Raw genomic sequence first — 24631 nt, forward strand, 5'->3', positions numbered from 1 at the left:
GTTGCGACTGCATGAAGAATCGAAAGGAAAGTACACGGGCCTGCCCACTGTCTCAAGCTGAGCCACAATCGCAGCCTCGTGCAGACAGTAGGAGTGTTGAAAGCACAGGAAATGTTCAAAGAAAAGATGAGCGTTGCAACAACCACGTGATCAGAAGCGACGAGGACGTTTTAGCAACAGATACCCCCGTGGCTGGGGAGGATCAGGTAACAGCAGATCTGTTGAAGGATGGAGGGGACATCGTGCTAGAAAAACTAGCCACCCTGTATACGCAATGCCTTATGACCTCAACTGTACCAGAAGCTTGGAAGAATGCAAACATTATCTTAATTCATAAGAAGGGAGACGCCAAGGACTTGAAAAATTACAGGCCGATCAGCTTACTATCCGTTGCCTACAAAGTATTTACTAAGGTAATCGCTAATAGAGTCAGGGCAACGTTAGACTTTAATCAACCAAATGATCAGGCAGGCTTTCGTAAAGGATATTCCACAATAGATCATATTCACACTATCAATCAGGTGATAGAGAAAATGCGCTGAATATAACCAACCTCTATATATAGCTTTCATTGATTACGAGAAAGCATTCGACTCAGTGGAAACCTCAGCAGTCATACAGGCATTGCGTAATCAGGGGGTAGAAGAGCCTTATGTCAAAATACTGGAAGATATATATAGCAACTGCACAGCTACTATAGTCCTCCATAAAGTCAGCAATAAAATTCCAATAAGGAAGGGCGTCAGGCAAGGAGACACGATCTCGCCAATGCTGTTCACCGCATGTTTGCAGGAGGTATTTCGAAGCCTGAATTGGGAACAGTTGGGAATAAGAATAAATGGAGAATACCTAAATAATCTGCGATTTGCTGATGACATTGCCTTGCTGAGTCACTCAGGAGGTGAACTGCAAATCATGATCAACGAGTTAGACAGGCAGAGCAGATCGATGGGTCTAAAAATTAACATGCAGAAAACCAAGGTAATGTTCAACAGCCTAGCAAGGGAACAACAGTTCACAATTGGCAGCGAGAGCCTAGAAATTGTGCCGGAATACGTCTACTTAGGGCAGGTAGTGACAGCTGATCCAGATCTTGAGAGGGAGATAACTAGAAGGATAAGAATGGGCTGGAGCGCATATGGCAAATTCTCGCAGATCATGAGTGGCAGTTTACCAATTTCCCTCAAGAGGAAAGTGTACAACAGCATAATCTTACCGGTACTCACCTACGGGGCAGAAACGTGGAGGCTAACGAAAAGAGTTCAGCTTAGGTTAAGGACAACGCAGCGAGCCATGGAAAGAAAAATGATAGGTGTACGTTAAGAGATCGGAAGCGGGCAGAGTGGGTGAGGGAACAAACACGGGTTAATGACATCCTAGTCGAAATCAAGAGAAAGAAATGGGCTTGGGCAGGGCATGTAATGCGAAGGCAAGATAACCGCTGGTCCTTAAGGGTAACGGAGTGGGTTCCAAGAGAAAGTAAGCGTAGCAGGGGGCGGCAGAAGGTTAGGTGGGCGGATGAGATTAAGAAGTTTGCAGGCAAAGGGTGGATGCAGCTGGCAAAAGATAGGGTTAATTGGAGAGACATGGGAGAGGCCTTTGCCCTGCAGTGGGTGTAGTAAGGCTGATGATGATGATGATGACCCCCCTGGCAAGCAGCCCTCGCCACATGTGCGAGAGCCCCTATATCCCGGCCCCCTGACGTCAGGAAGCCACCACAGCGCCTCCTCAGCGCACATCTGTCACAACGGCCACGTATATTAAAGCGCGACTGCGGTGTCGACCGTCCCAGGGGGCCAGTTTACGCCTTTCCTTTAGTTTCGCAGAAAATTGAAGGTCGGTTTTGTTGCGAAAGCAACACTACGCCAGCCAGGCAGCCAGCTCGGCTCGTCGCGTGGTCCGACGAACGACATTGAGCCGCAGTTGCCTAGCAACGCCGTGGCCGCGCTCCAAAAGATGGCGCCGCCGTCGACGCCGCTGCCAACGCGGTGCGGCTGATTGGTACTGGCCAACCATGAAACTAAAAGAGCAATAGCAAAATAGAAGCAATCAATAATGCTCAACCACTTGTCTATGCATTCCTGCACCTCCTCCGAGACTAAAATACACCACAGATGGAATAAACAGTGCTAGCAACGCGCAAGGCACAGACATGTTTTTAAACGGCCGAACCCTTGTTTTTTTGAGAATCGACGCAAGCTGGTTCCACAGCTCGCGCTTTTCAACAGCTGTGTATGAGTTTGTTAGGTCGGCAGAAGCCATAGCCAAGAGCGGATGGCTCTCCATTAACTCTATTATGATTAGCTCTTGCTCGCTCGACATTCTTCGTGTTGGCGCCATTTCGAGAGTATAATTCCCGCTTAGAGAATTGCAGCAGCGAACACAGCGGGGAAAACAAACAGGGAATATTTTCTGTTCCGCTTTTCGAAAGCAGGGAATAACAGCGAAAAACCTTTGCTCTGAGTTCGGGCTAATATGTTTATACAGGAACATATGCGTGTGCTGCGCTGCAGCAACTTATAGCACAGCCAAGAACGACCGAAAACAAAGTTTTTAGCGTGCGCCCAACCGCCTTGCTTGGTTCTTGCTCCTTCCCAACTGAATCATTTGTGCCAGACGTTTATGAAGCCAAAAAAGTTGATTTTATCCAACAAGCCGTGCTTCGTGGACGTTATGTATTTGCTAAAGCGAAAGAAATAGAACCCAAATCATATGCTTGGCATGTGGCATCTTTAAACCAATAACACAGGCTTACCTCAAGTTGTCTTCGTCGATTTTCGGGCCCGACGTTTCGTGCAGGTTCTTTTCTGGAGGCCCGTGACCTTCATTGGCTTCGATAATTGTTATCCGCGCACTTTGGACAACCAAATAGAACCCTGATTTCAGACAACGCGTAAAAAAGCAGGAACTAGCCGTGGGATCAGCTGTTTTCTTGAAGGACGCCATGTTCACTGTTTACATCTGCCAGCGCGCCCTCGTGGCAACAAAACTTACCCACGAAAGCAGTTATTTGCAAAAGTGAATGTCCTTCTTGTTTTGCTTCATGGCAGTGAGAGTGAAATACACTTTTATGAAAGAATAAAACAATGTTTATTTTATTCACTGCGAGTTCTTATAAAAAAAGTTACCATACGGCCCCTTGCCGTGCAAACTGGCCTCTTGTCGTGCAAATAAACTCTTCCGGGGCGGCACCCTACTAGCCATTGGTTGATTCCGCGTTCCGTCACGCGTTGACGTCTCGCCTTGCCGTCATGCTGTCGTCATTTTGACGTAACGCTCTACAACTTTAGAGCGAGTTCCGTAATTCGGGCCCAGATGGGCTCCGCTGGGGTATAGGGAGAGAAGGTGTCGCCTCGCGGGGGGTTATATACAGTATTGTGCGTTTTGATCGCTGACACATTCAAAAATTTCCCCGCCTCAACCGCTGGCTCATTTGCGGTGAAACTGCACACAGAGCTTGCGTATTATGGTAACTTTTGTATCGTAGCAAGTTTGACAATGGTACTTACTTAGTTGAGCCGTGCATGATGCGAAAACGTAAGCGTCTACGAGAGATCGGCGAGCCAAAACCATGATGTGTCATGATGTGTCAAAGGAAGAGATAAAAAACCATAAAAATCACCAATCAGTGAGCAAGTTTCACACTATCGCCCACTCCTTGAAGCTAAAAAAGCTATGTATTTTCTTGATAATACCACCGAATGATCACTGATACAATTCTGCAATTGCTCTTTTCCCATTGCTACAGCATCAATTATTTCCCTTGTTTTCTGATCTCTATTTTTTCCTTATACTCAACACTCCTCGAAGTTAGGCGTACAGTTGTGATTATGGCAGTGACGAGACAAATTATCTGGCCCCTCATTTCTAACATTTGTGTGGCTCTCGCTGAGTCGCTTATTTAGGCACCGGCCTGTCTGCCCTGTATACAACTTGCGACATGAAAGCGGCAACCTGTATATAACATTAACGGTGCAAGTTACAAAGCGGTTCTGATGACGTACAGAACAGGCCTTCCTATCCTGCTTGTCCGGACATGTGTTCTTACACATGCGGGATAATTTTTCTGGAGCTGACATGCAAATTTTAACACCAATTTTCTCTGCAATCTGTTTCAGGCCGTGGGAAATCCTGTCAATATAAGGCATTACTTCAATTTTGCTGGGACCTTCTTCATTATCAGTCAACCTTGTGTTATTCTTTGTCTGCGCATGCTTTCTATTACTGATACTACAAGGTACCTCGGGTAACCCAGTTCCTGAAGGAGATCAACCTGATTGCTGAAACTTGTCATTAGGCAGGTGCACAACTTATTGACTGCATTAGACAGGCGTGTTTTTACAACTCCTCTCTTAATCAACTTGGTATGCACCGAGGTAAACGGTAAGAGAGCCTTATTGCCTCTAGGCTCATACATCCAGCAAACACGACTCAAAGAAACTAATTTTAGGGTATGATACGGTTTCTTGATTTAAAATTAAAATGAAGGTCGTACAGCGCCAAATAAAGTTCATTCAGTGCAAGTTTAGCGCCCGTGTTGTGTCCCCTCAGTTGTGAGCGCTATCGAACCTCATCATAGGCAGGTTCTTACAAAACAATGTACGAAACACGGAGACCATCTCCAAACTATCAATTACGACATATGACACCATCCGACTGATTAGAAGAATAGCCAACAAGCACCGAGGAATGCGTGAACATGACCCGAGGCGGCTGGTGCAGGCAGTCATGATTAGTTGGATGGTTTATTCCCTTCCCTACCTCTACCTCACAAAGGCGGAAGAAGAGAGCGCATATGCACTAACAAGACAGGCATACAAGTCAGCCTTAAATCTCCCACAACGAGCTCCCACCCCCATCTCCTACGCATGGGAGTACACAATACACTACAAGAACGAACTGAAGCTCATTGAGCGGCTCAGATAGACTCTCCTCCACAAATACAGGTAGACACATTCTCACATCTCTAACTGTTCAGCCAACAGGTCCACCCCCAAAAACACCCATGCCATCCCAACACACATCAGGGACAGACTCATAATTCACCCTCTGCCTAAAAACGTCCACCCAGTTCACAACCAGGCCAGACGCGAAGCACGTGCCAAGGCTTTGCACAAAGCTCATGCAAACAACAAAGACACGGTCAATGTGGACGCGGCAGAGTACATCCACAATTCGGCCTACGCCATCACTGTAGCATCGCATGACCTCAAACACATAGCCTCCTGCTCGATTAAGGCAACAACCTCACTTGAAGCCGAAGAAGCAGCCATAGCGTTTGCCATTTCTTCCTCCACTGCCACACTCATTCTGAGTGACTCTAAAACAGCAATCACGTATTTTTTGCGGGGACGGATTCATTCTACAACCCGTAAATTCTCAATTCTTGCTCCACAGTACCCCGACCAGTTCAAATTGTTTGGGTGCCAGCCCACACAGGAAACCCCGGCAAAGAAGTGGCCCACTCTCTTCGTCAAGCGTGCTTCAACCGAGCAGGGCACACCGTAGACAGAGGTAGCCCTAGGGACCGGCTCATCACCAATCATAAAATAACCCTCCATTACAAGGAGCAAAGACTCCGTCTACCCCCCACCACACATCTTCCTCCCGAAAGAACAACAAACTGCCTGGACACAGCTCCAGGCTCGCACATTCACTTCACCGGCTTCGTTGGCCCTTATTCACCCAGGCAAATAGAGCCCCGAATGCTCTCTTTGTGGGGCTCCAAGAGCCAACCTTGACCATCTTTTATATTTCTGCCACCGTGGCAGAAAAAGGCAAAGAGGATTAAAGGCTCAAATGCCATCGATTCGAATCCTTGCCGCTAGCTAGCCTCCAACTTTAGCCCATGCAAGCTATAACAAACGAGAAATCGTATGACACCACCCTGAATGCTGTAAGGCGTGGGTGAGGGAAAGAATCCAGGAAAGGCGGTTAAGTCGTTTGAAGCCGGCGCTCCCCCACGCTTCCCTCCTATTTGGCTGCCGTCCCAACGGGCTTGCCGTTGTCAGATGAGCACATGCGAAGCAGACAATGCAGCAGACGACATCGCTGCGCCCAGAGTTATAGCACAGCGCGATCCGCTACTGCGGGGCTCCGTTGGGTACACGCTGATTGGTCCCGACGCGGCTGGCTCGCATGCAGCCGACGGGCACGTGGCGCCATCTGACGCCCCCAGGGCGACCTGTGCATGTGCAGTGGCGCCTCGTGGAAGCAGATCACTGTAGCGGATCGCGCTACGCTATAACTCTCACTGCTGCCGCAATGTGAGCCGTCGGACAAAGACTCCCAGTAATCCTTGCGAAAGCGCGTGATTTCTGGCATACTTCTTGGCGTGCGGCTCGGATAGAGGGGGCCTCTCCCGACCTTTCCTTCCTCCAAGTTGTACAACAAATGGTTGTGTCACAATTTTGGTACCAATCTAGTCGGGAAACTGGCACCATATGAAGGTCCGCCAGTTGTTTCATACAAGCAAATAGCGCGTCGGAGACGACAGGGGAGATGGTGGCTTCTCATGGTACCTCTTGTCATAGAGGAAAGAAAAAAAACTAGAAGAGAGCGTGACGTCATAACCTTGAAGCGTAGTCATAAAAGATATAATGGAAAGCATCATGCCAAATAGGCCCTCACGTGCAAGGTAGCGGTAGCTCTTAGCCGGATTTCAGTTTCGGTTTCGCTCTCTCGCTGTGTTGCGTCAGACTAAAAACGCACCACTATCTAAGCACTGGTTGGAAGTCTGGCAACTGTAGTGGGCCTATTTCCCAAGAGTGTCAGTGCGCAAAAGGGTCCTCGGTAGCGGCGTCAGAGGACGATGGCTTGCAGCGGCTGAGCGCGTGACGTCAGGCTCCCTCCTAGTGTTACTTCTTCCTCCATGCTTCTTGTGCATGCCGCCGTCGCACTCGCCGCTAGGGGCCAGACGACTACTGTGGCGACGCCTCTGAGACCTGGCGAAACAATGCGTAATGGGTTTCTACGTCTCCCGAGCAGGGTTTTCATTCAGGCCTACCTGACTCTGCTCCAGAAGTGCAATGTCGCTGACGCCACCTGCTTTCCTGTTGCGACCTGCCGCTGGCTCCTCCGCTTGAGCAGCCTTCTGAAATGAGAGGCACGAGTGTGCCAGTTTTGGGTTTTACATCGCATTAGCAGACATGTTTGGAAACATTTGGACACTGTGCTGCGTTATAGTTTAGATTTCCTTTTGGGAGCCTAACAGTTCGCGATCACCCAACTTTTAGATTTTCTCCTAGCAATCAGGAGTGGTATTTTTTAGTTTCTTCAGTTAAGTTCAGTTCAGCTCCGAATAAATTTATTCTGTGCGAAAATAACGCATGGTTCACTGTGACCGCCTTGCCAAATAGCTCAAAAATACAATCGTTCCTTGCTACACTATTAAGATTTCTATAGGTCAGTGCGTTTACGCGCGATGGTTAAGTATAGCCCGCATGGAGCGTTTTTCCGGGCGATTCGTCGGTGTCGACAGCAGGGGAGCGTTTATAGCCTCCAGAGAGAACGTTTTTGCCAAATCGTGTTCTGGCGGTACAGAAAAAAAAAACGCCGACGCCGCGCCGATGCCAGTACAGAGCAGCGACAGAGGGCCAATGAGAGCCGGAGCGGACGTCACGTGATTATGGACGGAGCCACGCCGGCATGGAGGAAGAAAAAAAGTGAGGTAGCATGACGTCACACGCTCAGCCTCTGCAAGCCATCCTCCTCGGACGCCGCTGCCGAGGGCCCTTTTGCACACTGACTCTACGCCAAAAAAGGCTCGCAAACCTTGGATATCCGCCCGACTTGTACGACTCGTGAAGAAACACAGTGTTCTCTAAATTCATTAGAACTAAGGATACTACACTTTTGGCTGAATTGATAGCGTTTTCGCAATCGTTTGAACAATGAAATTAGGTCAGCTAGGACTACTTACTAAAATAACCTATTTGATAGAGAACTCTCCAGTAATTCTAAAGAAAATTGGAAACCTCTTAATCTGCTGGTAAACAGAATTACTCGTCCAAACAAAATTAAAACCCTGAAAGTTGAAAGTACTGAACTAAGTGGATCGTGCTTGGCCAAAGCTTTTAAAGAATTTTTTACCTCAGTTGGGACTCGCTCTCATAACCTTGCCAGTTCGAGACTTTTGGGTTACAAAATTTCACAATCATTGTGTTTTGAACCGACTAATGAAAATGAGGTGTGCATTAATCTAAAACCAAGAAAGACATGGCAAGTCTAGACTCTTGTAATATCCAAACCCATCCAATAAAGTATGTGTTACATGAAATTGTGCCATGTTTAACGCATATATATAACATTGTTCTTTCTACCGGCACTTTCCAGCTGCCATGAAACTTGCTAGGGTGGCCGTAATTTATAAAAAGGGAGACAGAAATAATGTAAGTAATTATAGGCCAATATCTGTTTTGCCCTTGTTCTCTAAGAGGCTTGAAAGTGTAATTCATTTCCGTGTTCATAATTTCCTACAACACACTATTATAAACGACTGCCAGTATGGGTGCACCAAAAATAGATCAACAGAACAGGCATTACTTGGTGAAAATGAGTATATTAAGCAATATTGAATCCTAGAAGCTTACATTAAGAATTTTTGTATACTTTAGTAAGGCTTTTGATACGCTTAATCATAATACTCTCTTTGTAAAGCTCGAACATCACGGAATACGTGGTCATGCCCTTAATCTTTTCAAGTCATATATGTGCTCGCGATCACAATTAGTTTCCATAAATAATTGCCAACCTGAAGTTCTACAAATTTAAAACGCTGTGCCCCAGGGCAGTCTTCTAGGTCATATACATTTTAATATATACATAAACGACATAGTCAACATAAGAAAAGAGATCAAATATATTATTTATGCTGACGACACCAGCTTATTCCGCTCCTCCTCAGATAAGAAACAACTCACACCACAAACACACCACTGGATAACTTGAGGTAATGCTCTTCATTGAATTCATTATTAGTAAACCGAGAGAAAACAAAGGCAATAATATTTCATTCCAAAGGCAAGATAGTCACCAATCCTCCTCCAATCCTTTTCAGCGGCACAGAACTCCAATACATCGAGGCATTCACCTCCCTTAGCATAGATTTTACTCCCACAATGTCATGGAATACCCACATTAGCAAGATATTCATCACCCTGTCTAAAATCATAGGTAACATCGCTCGTAATAAACATATTTTGCCCGCGAAAACGAATCTCGGCCTTTCTTACGGTTTTTTCTTCTCATATATAGGTTACTGTTCCTAGATATGGGGAAATACTACTGTGTCGAATACAAAAAATTTGTACAGTACGGAAAAAATGTTACAGATCATTACAAATGCTTCCTTTGACGCCCCGACTCGCCCCATAAGACAAAAGTATAAAATTATTCCGGTTGATAAGCTATTTGATTAGAGGTTTGCCTGCTTTTATAAAAAAAATCACGGCACGAAATGACCTTTTTTTGATCCGCACAAGTAGAGACCATGCAATTTTTGCAATACCCAGATTCAGAACAAACTACGGTTGTGCGATGTTCAAATATATTCTTCCGAAATGTTTGAACACCCCTCTCTATAGCAATTTAACAAAAATGTCTTCTTCTGCACTTAGGGAGCTGTTCATTAACTACGTTGTATTTTGTTACTCGGTTCAAATGTTTTTACCCGTCATTTCTCTTTTTTTCTTCTTTCTCCAACAATGTATAATCATTCTCCTGTGTAAGTGTCTCTGCTAATGCTGCTGACTTCTACAGGTGACCTAACTTGTCCAGCGGTCATTGCGAGCCGCTTTTTTTTGCATTGCCCACGGTTTTTGTACGACAAGAGCTGAAATAAACTTGGCATGATTCTCCGGAAATAGGCCCTCCACAGTTACCAGACTGCCAACCCGCTTGGATAGCGGTGCTTTTTTGTGTCTGACGCAACACGACGAGAGAACGAAACCGAAATCCGGATAAGAGCTACCGCTGCTTTGTCATGTGAGGGCCTACTTTCCCATGATGCGTTCCATTATATTGTTTTACCACTAGGCTTCAAGATTATGACGTCACGTTGCCTCCTAGTTTGTTTTTTTTCCTCCAGGTACACCGGTGCACGCCGGCCGAGAGAAACGCGCACGCACGGAGGATGCGCGCTCGCGAGCATTTTCCGCGCGAGAGCCAGCGGCTTTACTTCGCTTCCTGCACATCCGTCTGATTTCAGTACCCTGCCTCTTTCAGGTCAGGAAACTCTCTTGACGCTAAGCCTAATCGCTCTCCCTCACTTCTTAGAATGGGAATAACGAGACTGCACTTTTTATGCATTTCTTTCATGTGATTAGGCAAAAAGAGTTTGCACATATTAGCCCTATTTCTTTATTTTCCATTTGAACTTCTATACGATTTTGACAGAGGTGGAACACTGCCAAACTGCAAGAAACAAACGAATAAAGGCTACGAAAGGTTCAGGTTCAACTTGGTAGGGACGAAAGCACAGATGCGTGACTTCACGACACATGTCGACATATAACTGCGTATCTTTAGGTCAAATACTTTTTGTCGCATAGCATTTTACGATATGTCCCACACTAGCCCAGCGCTGCATGTTGCGCGCTTTGAAGCTCTAAATGGGATTCTGAGTGTGCTTGGCGTGTATTTTTTTTATGTGGGCTATCGTTATCTGCCTCGGCCGAAACATCGCATCAAGCGAGCAGACCCGCCTCCCTCTCCGTGAGTAGCATGGTAAACCATGACACCATACCGAGTAGCTTAACGAGAGACTGATTAACGCCCATGTGTGATAAGAATAACTTATGCGGTGGAGATTCGAAAGCAGTGTTACACCTTCAAAAAGCAGGTGATCACACACTGCCTGCCAAAAAAAATTGTATGGAGACCAATTATCACTTACTCAAAGAATTCTTACCCACAAAATCTATTGACGCAGTGTCAGCCTAGACGTCGCGAATGAGGGCCGCAATTTTAAACGTCGCAGTGTACTTTAACGAGCGCAGCGATGTCAATAAGCGGCTAAATTTTTTGCATCTCGAAATCGGCGAAGTGTGGTTGCACTGATTCGATATCTGATTGCTTGATGCCTCTTTTGTTTTTTACTACATTCTAATGTGAATGACTCGAACTGAAAGATCGAAAATTTGTTCGAATTGTGCTAGATTCCAACACTTCTCATTTTGACGATACCAGTGCCATCACGGTTCGAATTAACCGGCAGTTCGTTGTAAGCGAGCTTGAATTAACGAGATTTCACTCAAGCAGTTACCAGTTAGGCGGTTTCAGCGGTGTAGCGGCAATCGATGCCTTGCGCCGAGCACCGAACGCACGCTTACTAGAAGACTCACTGGAGGTGTCCGACTGCAAGTGGGCGGAGCTTCGACGCCAGCGCCACCTGCATTCTTGCTGCGGCCCTCATCTGGCCCTCCAGGAACTGCGCCCTGCTTCCCCACGGGGTCAAGTGGAAACGCCAGTCTCTGCTCGAGCGAGGCAGCCTGGAAAGGTCGAGTACATCGCTTGTAGCATGTGCGCATCGCTGTCACAGGTTTAATCACTGATATCACAAGTTTAAACTAATCGAAATAAATGAACCAGGTAAAAAAAGAAATAACAATGTAATTTTAAATCAAACGCTAATTGACCAATGAAACAGGCACAGCATGCGTCGAGTTAAAACACATAGCGAGAAACGGCAGACGGGCTTACGCAAAAGAAGTAAAGGTCGCGGCAGGAGCCATGCAATTAAGAAAAAAAAAGCTCCAAAATAAAGCACCATTAACAACAAATAAATTGAGGAGACAGGTTTGGTTGTAAAATTTTAATATTTCCTCAAACCACCCGGAATACAAAAAAAAAACAAATTAGGACAGGAGTAGGCCACCAGCAGTCGTTGTGGAAGAGCTGTGTGCTATATGTAGTGTCGGCGAACCCTGCAAAAATGTCCTCTCATCAAATTGACGTCCTCAGCAAAAACGCAGATCAGGCTGCTGCCTGTGAGAAATCACAGTGCCCCCACGCCGAGTTCGACAACAAACCTTAATAAAATTTCCCACGTTCCTCTAAATTTGATATAACAAACTTTCCCGCGTTACCAAGCTTCGACTTATGGCGACCAGTCAGGTCTCCCCACCTCTCCATCCTCCCCTTCCCACCCTCTCGCCCCATTCTCTTGCCCTCTTCCTCTCACTTCCTTCTTTATTCCCTACTATCCCCCTTCTCCTGCTCTCACCACATAACGCTTCCCTATTAACATTCATTGCCGCCACCTCGTGCCCTGTTCGTGCAATTTCCCTTCATCATCTCCGTTGAAAGCACAAATGATGATTTCTCCATCTTTGCCTCCTCTCTACCAATACTTGACATGCCAACACCACACTTTTTTCGATAATGGGGGTTCTAATGCTATCGCAATAAATAATAGAACAAGGGAAACCAACAGGTCAGGAGATTTGTCCTGTATTCTTCCTCCCGCTTTTGTTGTGAGCCACAGGAGGCGGGTTAATGTGTTACCTGCTACTCCAACCATTTCACTATGTCTAACCAGAATGGTTATCAACCAGCTTACCAGCTCAAGGGACAACGGTGACCTCTCGGAGCACACTCTGCTGGGTGGACGGGCGCGTAGGCGGACGCGGGTCCTGGCCACGTCCATCTCCCTGTTGACACCTTAGATGAAAGTGGGGAGCAAGAACAACAGATCATCAACTACAGGCGCAAGAGAGTGAACAAGTGTGCTCGAGAATTTTGCGCCATAATAGTTGGTTGTGGCGTGTTGCGTGTAGTCAGTGTTGTGTGCTGGGAAATTGTATGGCGCATAAGCGGCTATGAACACGCCGGTCTCTGAAGACATCGCCTTCATTTAGAAACTTCAAATTGCAACAAACCAACCACTGCCTTTCTCCTTATACAAAAAATGGGTGTGCATTTATTAGAATTTTCCACTCCTGTAACAGCCTGCGAAGGCTGACAGAATGAATGAATGAATGAATGAATGAATGAATGAATGAATGAATGAATGAATGAATGAATGAATGAATGAAATGGAATGTAAATAGTTTATTCTACATCTATCGACCAATCATTAATTTAACTGCCACCAGCTACTGTGAGCAGTTTGCTCTCAATCCAGTGGGCCTCGGTGGCCCACCGAAGTTCCTCCTCCGAGAATTTTACGCTCACAACGCTTACGCTGACGACGCCGCCAGATTTTTGACAGCACGGGAGCCTTAACGCTACTGTGTTGATATCTTCTTGGAGCGCACGTTGAATGCAATTTATCCATGATAGTATTTCCTAGGTGCAGTCTGCTGGCGACTTCCTCATCCACACGGTATCCCATTTACGTTTTTGGGTCGGCTAGAATATAGGGAACAGGGTGTCACCTAGTCAAGGCCAATTCGTTCAGTGTTCAGAAAGTGGTCTTCGACGTCAGCAGCCTCAACCTTCAGTGATTGTTCGGCATTCCTCGAATGATCGCTGCAGACGCATTGGCCTCGTGCACCACCCAGCCCCTTTCCTGAATTGTCCTGACAGGCACACATTTGTTGTAACGTTTGTGTCCCATCGCCTCGAGAAATCAAATGATAAAACCACGCGCCACTTATAGCAAGAGCAAAAATGATCTAAAGCGCCTGAAATATACGCTCGACATTCAATAAACTGCTGCAGTGCTATCTGGATTGCAGTCGATAATTGTCCTGGCCACAGGAAACACAAATCAAGAGCGCTGTGCGCCACGTAGGAGGTGACGCGAAGGGCCTTGAATATTGAATCTAACCGCTGTTGCGCATAATACAAAAAAGTTAAAGCAACCGCCCGAACACGCGGATAGAACTTCGGCGCTGCGTTCCCGTGAAGACCAGTCTTATGGAGTCGTTTTTTGCCAGGAATATTGTTACATGTCACATTTGCTTGCGCAAAGCTACCTCGATATTATAGGTGATGGGATTGCGGGCGGGGTAAGCAAGTAATTTCATGCACATAAGCAGAATGTACCCACCTAGGGAGACATCCCCGCGTTGTGAATAAACGTAATGGAAGAGCGGGGAGGACTAAATCAAATTCAGTGCATAATTTCGCCAGTACCGCCGACGGAGTAATTGAAGCGCCACTATGGCGGTGAACGAGCTCAACTACAGCGACAGAAGAGTTGTATAATCAGACAGCAATAAGACAAAATTTTGGGAAGTTTCAGTTAAGTTTTCCCAAAAGCACTCTCTTGAATCATTACGATGTAAAATTTTGGGGTTCTACAACTGTGGCAAAAATTCTCGGGAAGGTATCCCTTAATGGGATCTGCATTAATAGCCAAGCCTACCTCGGCCTTGCGGCACCTCGTGTATCCTCGATGGTGTCTCTGCGGGAGCCACCTGCTTTCACGTTGTAGAGGCCAAAGCACCTGCTTTGTCATTGAGGCCGTGGCACCTGCTTTCACATTGCGGGCTTGAGGCGCGGCTTTGCCTTCCAGGACTCAGTCTGCCTGCAAGTTGAAGCAGAGGAGTCCGCATGTTAAAACGTCAGGGTAAGAGGCCACCTGAAATTAACATATCTTTTATAAGCGGCTATCAGAGTCTGGCCAGACGTGTAGCACGTGGATCTGCCAAGGGCCTCGCATTTCAGTGGAACCCGTCCTGTGGAATTAGTCACAGGATACTAGTTCCACCAGAATCACCAATCTCGGAGGTCGCGATGAGCCAGCCAGGGTCGTGTCTGCGACGATGATCACTCGCCCTCTAACCCTGTCTCTAAAAGAGCGAAAATCTATCATGCGTAAGCAGTAGAGCGAACTGTAAATGCGGTGGGTAAGACAGTGCATTCATTCGCTGCCTCTGGCCCTGTGTCGTGGCGGGGCACATCACCACTGACCTTGTACGACTGCAGGCCAGGAACGGGGTTAATTCTACCGTCCATTAACAAATCCTAACCAGTAGTCCCACGCCTGCAGCGCCACCTGCAGGGACGCACTTAAAACCAGCGTCGAACCACATGCGAATATGTATGTGGTTCGACATACTTCCAACCACATACGTCGACATACGTCTAACCACATACATACGCACAAAGGTGCGTTCACAAGATCGCTCGGATGTTTACAGAAATTTTTTGCGATCACACTTTGTTTCGATGTTTTCTAATCGACTAATACGTGCGTCCGTAAACTGCTTCACCAGCATTTTAAGGATCTTGTTTATTACCTTTTCATATGCTCGCCGGCTAGCGCGACCCTGACGGCTGAAGCCCTGCTCGGTTTGCACTAGCACTAACTAGACCCCGAACGATGACTGCGACGCAAAGTACAAAAAAAAGCGGCCACTTAAAACGATGCAAACCTGACCCGACGTAACGTGCGATTTACCAAAGTTTCGCCGAAAGTGCTAGCCCGAACAGCACAGGTAATCTGCGCAATATTGAAAATATATTGGCTAAGGCTGTCGCGTTGCTGGACCGGCTTTAGCCAATATACATCCAATATTGGTCCGATTAGTTGTACTGCTGGGGAGCTCGTGGACAAGCAGGAAGTTCTGCTAGCCGTCGTGTTATAGAACACCCATACCTACCCCGGCAGGTTATTCGGGCAGGAGTCCACAGGTGGCGGGAAGCGGCAGAGCCACCGGCTATTTCTGCGGGAGGAACTGGAAACGAAAGTCGCTTCTCCAGGAAAGAGACCCCACTGTAGTAAGAGGATGACTCGTTTAGCAGGTCGCTGAAAAATTATATAGGGTACTAATAACAGTACCAAAAAAGTCCACAAAACGGGCTCCGCGATCTGCAAGTGTAAGGTGGAGAGCATTTTGGGTCGGAGTACCCACGTATGTGACTAAAGACTCATGACATGATGCATTTCCTATGAACGGCGATCCTGATAGTTCAAGACACAAGCTATAACAGGTGATTCGGAGGACTACAGAAGGAATATACCGTATATATATTCGGGTAAACTGCTGTACTCGTGCGCACGCGTTCCCAAGGAGCTGCCAGATGAGGAGAGCCACCTGCTTCAGTCATTATCATTTTAGAGCATGTATCGCTGTGCATCTTAGTGCTATCTGTTAAGTTTCGTCCATGAAGTTCCGCGAAATGTTCATTTGAGCTGCATCTTGAGTGATTCGTTTTGCCAGTATGCCGCAGGTGACAGTTTCTGACGGGAAAAACGACGCTTAACCGCGTACAATACAGCTATTAAGCTTCGAGGTGTCACATGCGCCAAAAAAACACGGAAAGCGCGCAGCAGGACGCAGCTTCGGCGTCGGCGAAAAGTGCGCCGAAGAGAAAGGCCTTTGTGATGACGATGACAGCGCGAGCTGCGGTGACAGCGATAAAGAACATTTAAGTGATCCCGTACTAGCCGCTAGATATGGCGTCAACGTCTAATGAATCATAACATATTTACATCAAATATCGCTTGGAAATGTAAGTCAAAAGTGCCGCTTTCGGATAAGGGCCGCATCCTAACCTTACCCAGCCTAACGTAACCTAACCTAACCTAAAGTGAGGCCCTTACCCATATATATAAGGGCATCTGCCGCTGGAATCTGTGACGCAAAAAAGGGAATAACGGCAGGTGCATCAATTCTGAGAGCTGGCTTCGGTATAGCTCAGGGTTTTTACTTATATTGAATTTCATTGCCTTCTAGCTCCACGCAGATCGTGTTATATCGGACTATCTCGACGGTACACGGGCCCAGCTTGAAGCGGTAAAAAAAGACCAGGTCCCAACGTTACGCAGGCATCTCCCGATTCGTTCTCGAAAGGACCTCTTCTCTTTTTTTACAACTTTTGAATTATTATGCCCAAGCTTTCATAGCATTGCACTGTTGTTCCACGACTAATACTGAGTGCGACCGATAAACACGAAACCAAACACATGTTTAACTTTAGCAGATATTGCTCCCGGCTTGCATCATGGACTCGACAGCATTCGCACGAAGATTCCGCTTCAGGAAGTCGAAACAAAATGGGCCATGCATTTCTGAAGGAGTTAAAATACGTTTGAAATTCATATTTCAATCATTTGGGCTGTTTTTAATGCCATTCTTCGGAAAATGCGATATCATTTGGTAGTTTGCCAACATCCAAATATTCAAAAGGACCCCCCATTTTTCAATTAGGCTCAGCCTGAAAAAATTGTGGTGCATTAGTGGATATTGGTAGGTGAATTCAATTTTGTAAAAATGTGAGTAGTGTGGATTAATGGGTGGATTAAGAATAGTGGGTCGGGTTCGTATAAAACCATACGATAATCCAATGCAAGGTGCTCATACATTCGAGTTCTTGGGCCACCGCGACGGAACAGCGTAAAAGGTGCCAAAGTTCAGCGAAGTGCGACCACTGGCCCCCTTTCGCCATGCCGCCACACTGGCACACTGACTGCCAGAATCGCTGCCCTCGCCTGTTGATGCGGCTAGGAGCACTCTTCGGCATAATCGGGACGACATGCGGCTAAGAGTAGGAGGAGGATCAACAGTGAACCGAGTTCAGGCTCACTTTGGTTTGGTTTGGTTCATGGGGGTTTAACGTCCCAAAGCGGCTCAGGCTATGAGGGACGCCGTAGTGAAGGGCTCGGGAAATTTTGACCACCTCGGGTTCTTTAACGTGAACTCACATCGCACAGTACACGGGCCTCTAGAATTTCGCCTCCATCGCAATTCGACCGCCGCGGCCGGGATCGAACCCGCGTCTTTTGAGCCAGCAGCCGCGCGCCGTAACCACTCAGCCACCGCGGCGGCGGGTTCAGGCTCAGGCTTGGACAAAGGCTAATACCGCTACTAAGCTAATACCACTAAGCTAATATTAAGCTAATAAATGCTAAGCTTATACCACTAAGCTAACACCGCTGAGCGCTTGAGTACCCAGCCCAGTAGACTCACGCTGGTACTCTGCTATAAGATCCCTACAAAAAAAGTTCCTGGGAGAAGATAAACAGACCAACGGCGCACGAGAGACCAAACAGCTGGAGTGAACGGGTAGTGAAGCTTTTCACACCAGAGTAACGCGTTTAGAGAACGAAGAAAGTAGCTTTACAAGGACGCGTTGAAGTTGCTCGATCGACACCAGCTGCTGTCGTACGACTTACGACTAAGCCGCAACGCTTCATCTAGGGAATGAGACAAAAGTTCCCAGCTGCTGTCGTACGACTTACGACTAAGCCGCAACGCTTCATCTAGGGAATGAGACAAAAGTTCGCGAATGCACAGCGTTAACCGCACGTGATTAAGAAAAGCTGCCAGAGACTCGGCTCTTGATTACGAGAATCAAATGGAAGTTGCTGGATGCAGCAAAGGTACGCCGGGAACACGCAGCGTATTATTGCTCCAATCGGAACCCATACGGATGACCCTTCTCAAAGGTTTTCAGCAGTGAGAACGCTGAGAAGGCGCTTGTGCACCATCATAAAAAGCGGGCTCCTAGCTTGCCGGGACAGGAACCCGGAAAGCCTCCGACTCCCTAAAGCATAAAGTCCTTCTTGGCAAGTTATATCCATACGGCATTTGTAGAGAACCGCTAATGCTGCTTGAGTCCTACATAAGTAACAAAACACAAGGCGTTTCACTAAGCAGCCAACAATCTTCCTTGTTACCTCTTGTCTGCGGTTTGCCGCAGGGATGTATACTGTGCCCCGTTCTTTCTGAAACATATATTAACGATAAAGTGCAAATTGACAAAACAGTTAAATTTTTCATTTATGCTCCAGACAGTAGCTTCTTAATTATCGGCAGTGACCCAAACACACTAATCGTGAAACGTAATGAAATACTTGATAAACTGTGCGTGCGGTCGCAGGAAATTTAATAAAATTAATGCTAGGAAAATGAAAGCGATATTATTTCGCGCCCGAAATAAAATATTTAAGGTGAACAGTACAATGCGATATTTATGCCAACCCTTCGAACTTGTCGAAGAACATAAAATTCTGGGCGTAAAGTTTCAGAGCAATTTGAGCTGGAACGATCATATCGGTCACATCTGTAAAAAGCTTTCTGTCGTTGCTGGCGCGCTATCCCGCTGTCGAATGCTATTGCCTGTAAAAGCTAATCATCAAGTATATTGTGGGTTATTTTTCTCTTTTCTCTAAAATAAAATATTGCAACCTAGCTTGGGCTGCCACAGCAAAAACCAACATAAACAACATCATCGTCCTTCAGAAGAAAATTATGTTCCACATAGCAAATATTGATCCCGGCTTGACCACCGCCAGTAGTATTGATGACTACAATCTTATCCGAATTCATCACTTTCATGAGTATCGCGTCTTCAAGTCATTTCTCTTTTCCACAAAAGAGTTTCCTTTTTTGGAACGTGCATCTTCATTGACAAGCCATGAACAAAATGTTGCTACCCGTAACACCGACCCTTGGCTCATTCCTCCTTTTCGCACCGATTATAAATTGCAGTCCATAAAGCACAATCCACCTGTTATATTAAATCGCCATAAAGAAAGGAATAATTTTTCACGCAAAAAGCTAGATGAACACTCAAGTCAATATATATATATATATATATATATATATATATATATATATATATAGAAAGTGCATACTTATATACACTCTGTACAGCATTTCTTTGTATATACTGGCTGTCGCCGCTCCGTAAACCTCTCCGGGACACAGCCAAGGCCAAGTCGGACCCCTTAGCCCGGAGAACGTTCCAGTGTATAACTGGAGAATAAATTGAATTGAATTGAATTGAAAAATTGAACCTCTCGCAAAGTAAGTGGGTGGTCATGCACTAGACACTGCTGCAATGCTCACGGTAATTGGTGAACATCACAGTAAGGAATCGTAGCGCCACCAGCGGTTTTCAACGCAGTCCGATGTCCCCATCACTTCCCTTTACAAGTACGAAGCGCTCTTTTTGGCATTTTCCGATCCACAGTTTGATGGCCTCGTCGCACTGACCCACTCACCCGTGTTCGCCGCAGCAAAGTACAGTTTAAAGGAGGGTCGATTCTTTCAATTTCTAATTTGTCATGAAACTTTCCTCAAAGGGGCTGTTGTACTGCTTGGTGTAGTGAGGCTCACGGTTGACGCTGTCAAAGAAAAACAGCCGGAGAGCTCGCCGAAGAGTTTCTCTAGTAGTCCACGGTCATTGAGGCGCACTTACCGTAATATACTCCAAGAAGCTCATGGCTTTTCATTTTTAAAAATAATAACAATTGTGTTATTCAAAACAGCGACAGAATATTCATCATGGAAGGGAATACACTGGCTGGACACCATGGTAAGCTAAAGTACTCAGAAAAGTTACAGAAAAGTTAGCATACATGTTGTACTGTTTATTACTAAGGCATATATATATATATATATATATATATATATATATATATATATATATATATATATATATATATATATATATATATATATTAGCAAACAAAGCAAATGAAATAAGGGGCTCGTTTGACAAACATTTTAAGGAAGCCAACAGTCACCGAAACCAAGGTGCATAGTGGAATGTTTCTATTTTTTTTAATTTGTAGTGCCAGTCAATTGGTTTAAAGAAAATGACATAGAAAGCAGCTGAAAAAACAACCATGCCGCCGGTGGGAACCGAACCCACGACCTCCGAATATCGCGTCCGGTGCTCTACCAACTGAGCTACGGCGACGGCTGTCCACTCTGCTGCTTTCGTGGGCATTTATGTTTTTTGCGTGTAAGCGAACCTTAAGGTTGTTCACCAGCGCCACCCTCGTCCATAGCGGTGGACGTAGCACGTCCTGTAATACCGCCAGTGTGACGTAGAACGTCATCTCACATCCGTGCATCCGTGAAAACGGGCGTTTTTTTCATATATATATATATATATATATATATATATATATATATATACATACATGCCACCCCGGTAATGAACAGTACCACATGTATGCTAACTTGGTAAGCTAAATTACTCAGAAAAGTTGCAGAAAAGTTAGTATACGTGTTTTACGGTTTATTACTGGGGCAGTGGCCAAAGTGGAAAATGCCCGTTTTATAAGGTGACTAACGTTTCACTGCTGTGTAAGTACGGCTAGCGCAGATCACTATCATACAGTAGGGGCCCCGCCGTGGTGGCGGGTCAGTGCTAATGGAGCTCGGCTGCTGACTCAAAATACGCGGTTTCGAACCCGACCGTGGTGGTAGAATTTCGATGGAAGCGAAATTATAGAGGCCCGTGTACTGTGCGATGTCAGTGCACGTTAAAGAACCCCAAGTGGTCGAAATTTTCGGAGCCCTTCGCTACAGCGTCCCTGATAGCCTGAGTCGCTTTGGGACGTTAAACCCCAATAAATCCTTTTCTCCTCCCGGCTCACGGGAGGTAGGCCCCAAGAACGACCGGCAAAGTCTCGGTACCTCGTTCCGGAAAAATCAAACCAGCAAAAAAACAAGGGTAAAATGATCAACTTGTGTACTATGTACACAAGCCGTTGTTTTAATGGTGAACTGTGTAGTCCACAATTTCGGAACTAACTGGAGATTAAGCGGCAGATGTTTATTCGAGGCCTTGAGTTAATGCCACGATAAACTTTTGACACTGAGTGTAGCTATCGTTTATCCTCTTTTGGCGCATTGGATGAAAGAAGGCCGTTCAATGGGTTACCAAACATCCGAAACAAGGGACCCAAATTGCCCAATGAGAAAAAGTAGGCTTACCGGGCCAAGGGGAAGCGTGGTACTCTCCATGAAATATCCTGCCGGGTGGGAGAAACGGAGGGTGACGGGTGTCCTCGCCGATGCCACCTGCTTCCATGCTGGCGCTACATGGCTGGCTTGTGCTTCCACGCCGGAGGGGAGACAGAAGGCTCTTGTTGCAGAATAGGCCAACTGCAACGGCAGGGTCGTGTCGCAAGAGACCAGACAGATCACGTGCAACCTAGGACTGCACACAAAACCAACCCCCCACACACACGCACGCACGCACGCACGCGCTTGCACACACACGTGCGTACACACACACACGCACATGTACACCCACACGCACACACACACGCACACGCACACACGCACACACACACTGTAAGAGTTCTTCCGAACTTGGCCGCTTCAAGTGAGAAGCTTTTTCTAAATTGTCTTTTTCGAAATCCGCCAGGCAACTCGGTCGAAGTGTGATTGTGTCTAAAAAACGGTCGGATGTACGATATGAAGAGATTAGAAGAATTAGGACCTTAAAACCAACGGATGTCTTTAAAGGCATGATGGTGAAAACTAGAATAAAATTGCGGTTGGCTGGTAAGAAAACAAAAAACGGTGAATACGTTATGGCAGATATTTCAAACGGCAACCAGAAAATGGCAAAAACTCGTGATGAGGCTGGTGAGAACCTTCGAGGAAAGGAAATCGACAAGAAAGACTGGTTTGGTCGGAGAGATCGCGGGCACACTGCCGTAGTACCTCACCACTGGAAGCATCTAATCCTGGAATGAACCCGGCCCCTCGACATCAAAATACGTTGGTAGTTTTTCAACGGTCCAAGATCTAACTCTTCAGACATGCAAAAGAGATCTGAACTGTTCGAGTCCTCTGAAAACTAGAGAGGTCTTTGCAAATGCACCTTCTCCCAATCTTTTTATCATTTCGTTCAATTATTACGCCTATATGTCAGAAAACTCAATATCTCTGTTTTCTCCAGGAAAACCAGGGGCGGTTTCCAGACTCCATAGATGTGTTCACAATAATCTCACTGGGGCCCTATGCTGCTTGTATGATGAGCCAAGAAACCAGCGAAAAACATCACGACGAACCCGTCTCCTTAAAGAGAGCCGTTCCTTACCGGCCATGAAGGAAGAGGGCGTGTGAGCTGTTGAGCCAGTCTTTCCTGTTTCTTCCGCCTTCTTTCATGTAGTGGCCCGGAAAAATTCTGCTACTTCGCTTTCCGCTGGACGAGACGAAAGAGCCCTCCTGCAATGAGAATTGGTCTCGTGGAGGAACCGACTCCGGGATCTGGCGGGACGTGCTATGAATCAAGCGTAAAAAAAAGATTCCCCGCTTGCAATGCACCGCTAATTAACCCCCCCCCCCCCTCGATTTTCCTCGGAGGAATTAAAACAAGGCAAAAAATAAATCGTCAACAATACGGGGCCCCGCCGCGGTGGCTCAGTGGTTAGGGCGCTCGACTACTGATCCGGAGTTCCCGGGTTCGAACCCGACCGCGGCGGCTGCGTTTTTATGGAGGAAAAACGCTAAGGCGCCCGTGTGCTGTGCGATGTCAGTGCACGTTAAAGATCCCCAGGTGCTCGAAATTATTCCGGAGCCATCCACTACTGCACCTCTAACTTCCTTTCTTCTTTCACTCCCTCCTTTACCCTTCCCTTACGGCGCGGTTCAGGTGTCCAACGATATATGAGACAGATACTGCGCCAGTTCCTTTCCCCCAAAACCAATTATTATTATTATTATTATTATTATTATTATTATTATTATTTAACAATACGGGCAATATAAAATGCGCAACACCAATGTTCAGTTCTAATTAAGAAAGAGTTTCACCCTAATGTTAACAGCTGTGATTTAGTGGCGCAGAGCGAACGCAGGTATTGGACTGAAACTAGAACCCAAGCTTACCGCTCGTTCTCAGCGTAACGGCCGAGCGGAATACTTCAGTTGCCGCCGCCTGGTTTCTCGCTGTGGTCGTTGAAGGTGCAGCCGCTCGTCCTCCACGCTGGGCATGCTTCTTCCGCGGGAGGCAGTGGAAACGCAAGTCTCTCCCCGAGGAAGCCTGACACCATGCTGCAAAGAAGGACGTCTAGTACAGCGTGTTGAAAAAAAATGGCGGCAAGTGTAACCTGCGTTCACATCGGGCCAACACACATGCTAATCTGTGTCCCCCGAGATTATTTTCTCGGCAAAGACTGATCGGTAAGCGCGAATGTCGCATAGACCACACGAGCTAGAAGGATGTATTGGTTTCTCTTCTGATTTGATTTTCTTTCGGCCTGCGTCATAGGCTGAAACGACACCATGAATGCGCCATAAAATTCCCGACAATTTGCTCCTCTATACAATGTAAAGTTACTGTAATTATAGAGAAGAAAATGTATCAAAACATGCAATCGCTAGGCCGAGTTTTAAAGGCTGGTTCCTGCCCTGCTCGTCGCTTACGTCTGTTCAGTGTAAATGCTCTTATGCCGCGGTATAAGCGTGCGTTGAATTATCTTCTTATATTTAACACATGTGAACGTGCTTTAGTCTACAAAAAATGGTCATAAAATCTGAGGTTCCGGCAGCACTTCTTAGTACTGAATTATATTATGCAATGGGAGAATCGTTTGTCGAAGCATGCACTTCGAAGAGCGATTAAGGGCTTAAAAGGCGCGAGACTGTTTTGCCTTCGTTCGCGCAAAGAATAGACCTCTAACCACGTTTTCAGTTATTAACACGGGTGTTCGGCTGGTCGGGGTTCAGACATGCCCGTAACCTCCTTTCCAGGCGTTTTAGCCTTCGGGCACGAACTCACACGGATACATGAACTGAGTAGTCTTGTTCGCCGGAACACTAGGCAGATCTTCTACAACGCGGCCACATTGGGAAGCCGACATTGGAAATCGTGGCAGCGCAGCATGCTGAGCAAACCGAGTTCAGCATCCATCTACCACAGGATAACGTTCAGTCTTATCCCGACCGCTACGTTAGCCCCGGATGCGAAAATCAGGCCTACCTGT

At 46.4% G+C, this 24631-nt stretch overlaps 1 long non-coding RNA gene across 1 annotated transcript; it reads right to left on the reverse strand.

Annotated features, from left to right (window-relative positions):
* Nucleotides 1-11420: 11420 nt before the first annotated feature.
* LOC144109990 (uncharacterized) lies at nucleotides 11421-21784 on the reverse strand. Its single transcript, XR_013309670.1, has 4 exons — nucleotides 21627-21784; nucleotides 14312-14473; nucleotides 12560-12660; nucleotides 11421-11489 (listed from the first exon to the last, which is right to left on the reverse strand). It is a non-coding gene; the product is annotated as an uncharacterized LOC144109990 (long non-coding RNA).
* Between the last annotated feature and the right edge of the window lie 2847 nt (nucleotides 21785-24631).

The sequence above is a fragment of the Amblyomma americanum genome, chromosome 11, assembly GCF_052857255.1.
Source record: "Amblyomma americanum isolate KBUSLIRL-KWMA chromosome 11, ASM5285725v1, whole genome shotgun sequence".
Classification (NCBI taxonomy): domain Eukaryota; kingdom Metazoa; phylum Arthropoda; class Arachnida; order Ixodida; family Ixodidae; genus Amblyomma; species Amblyomma americanum.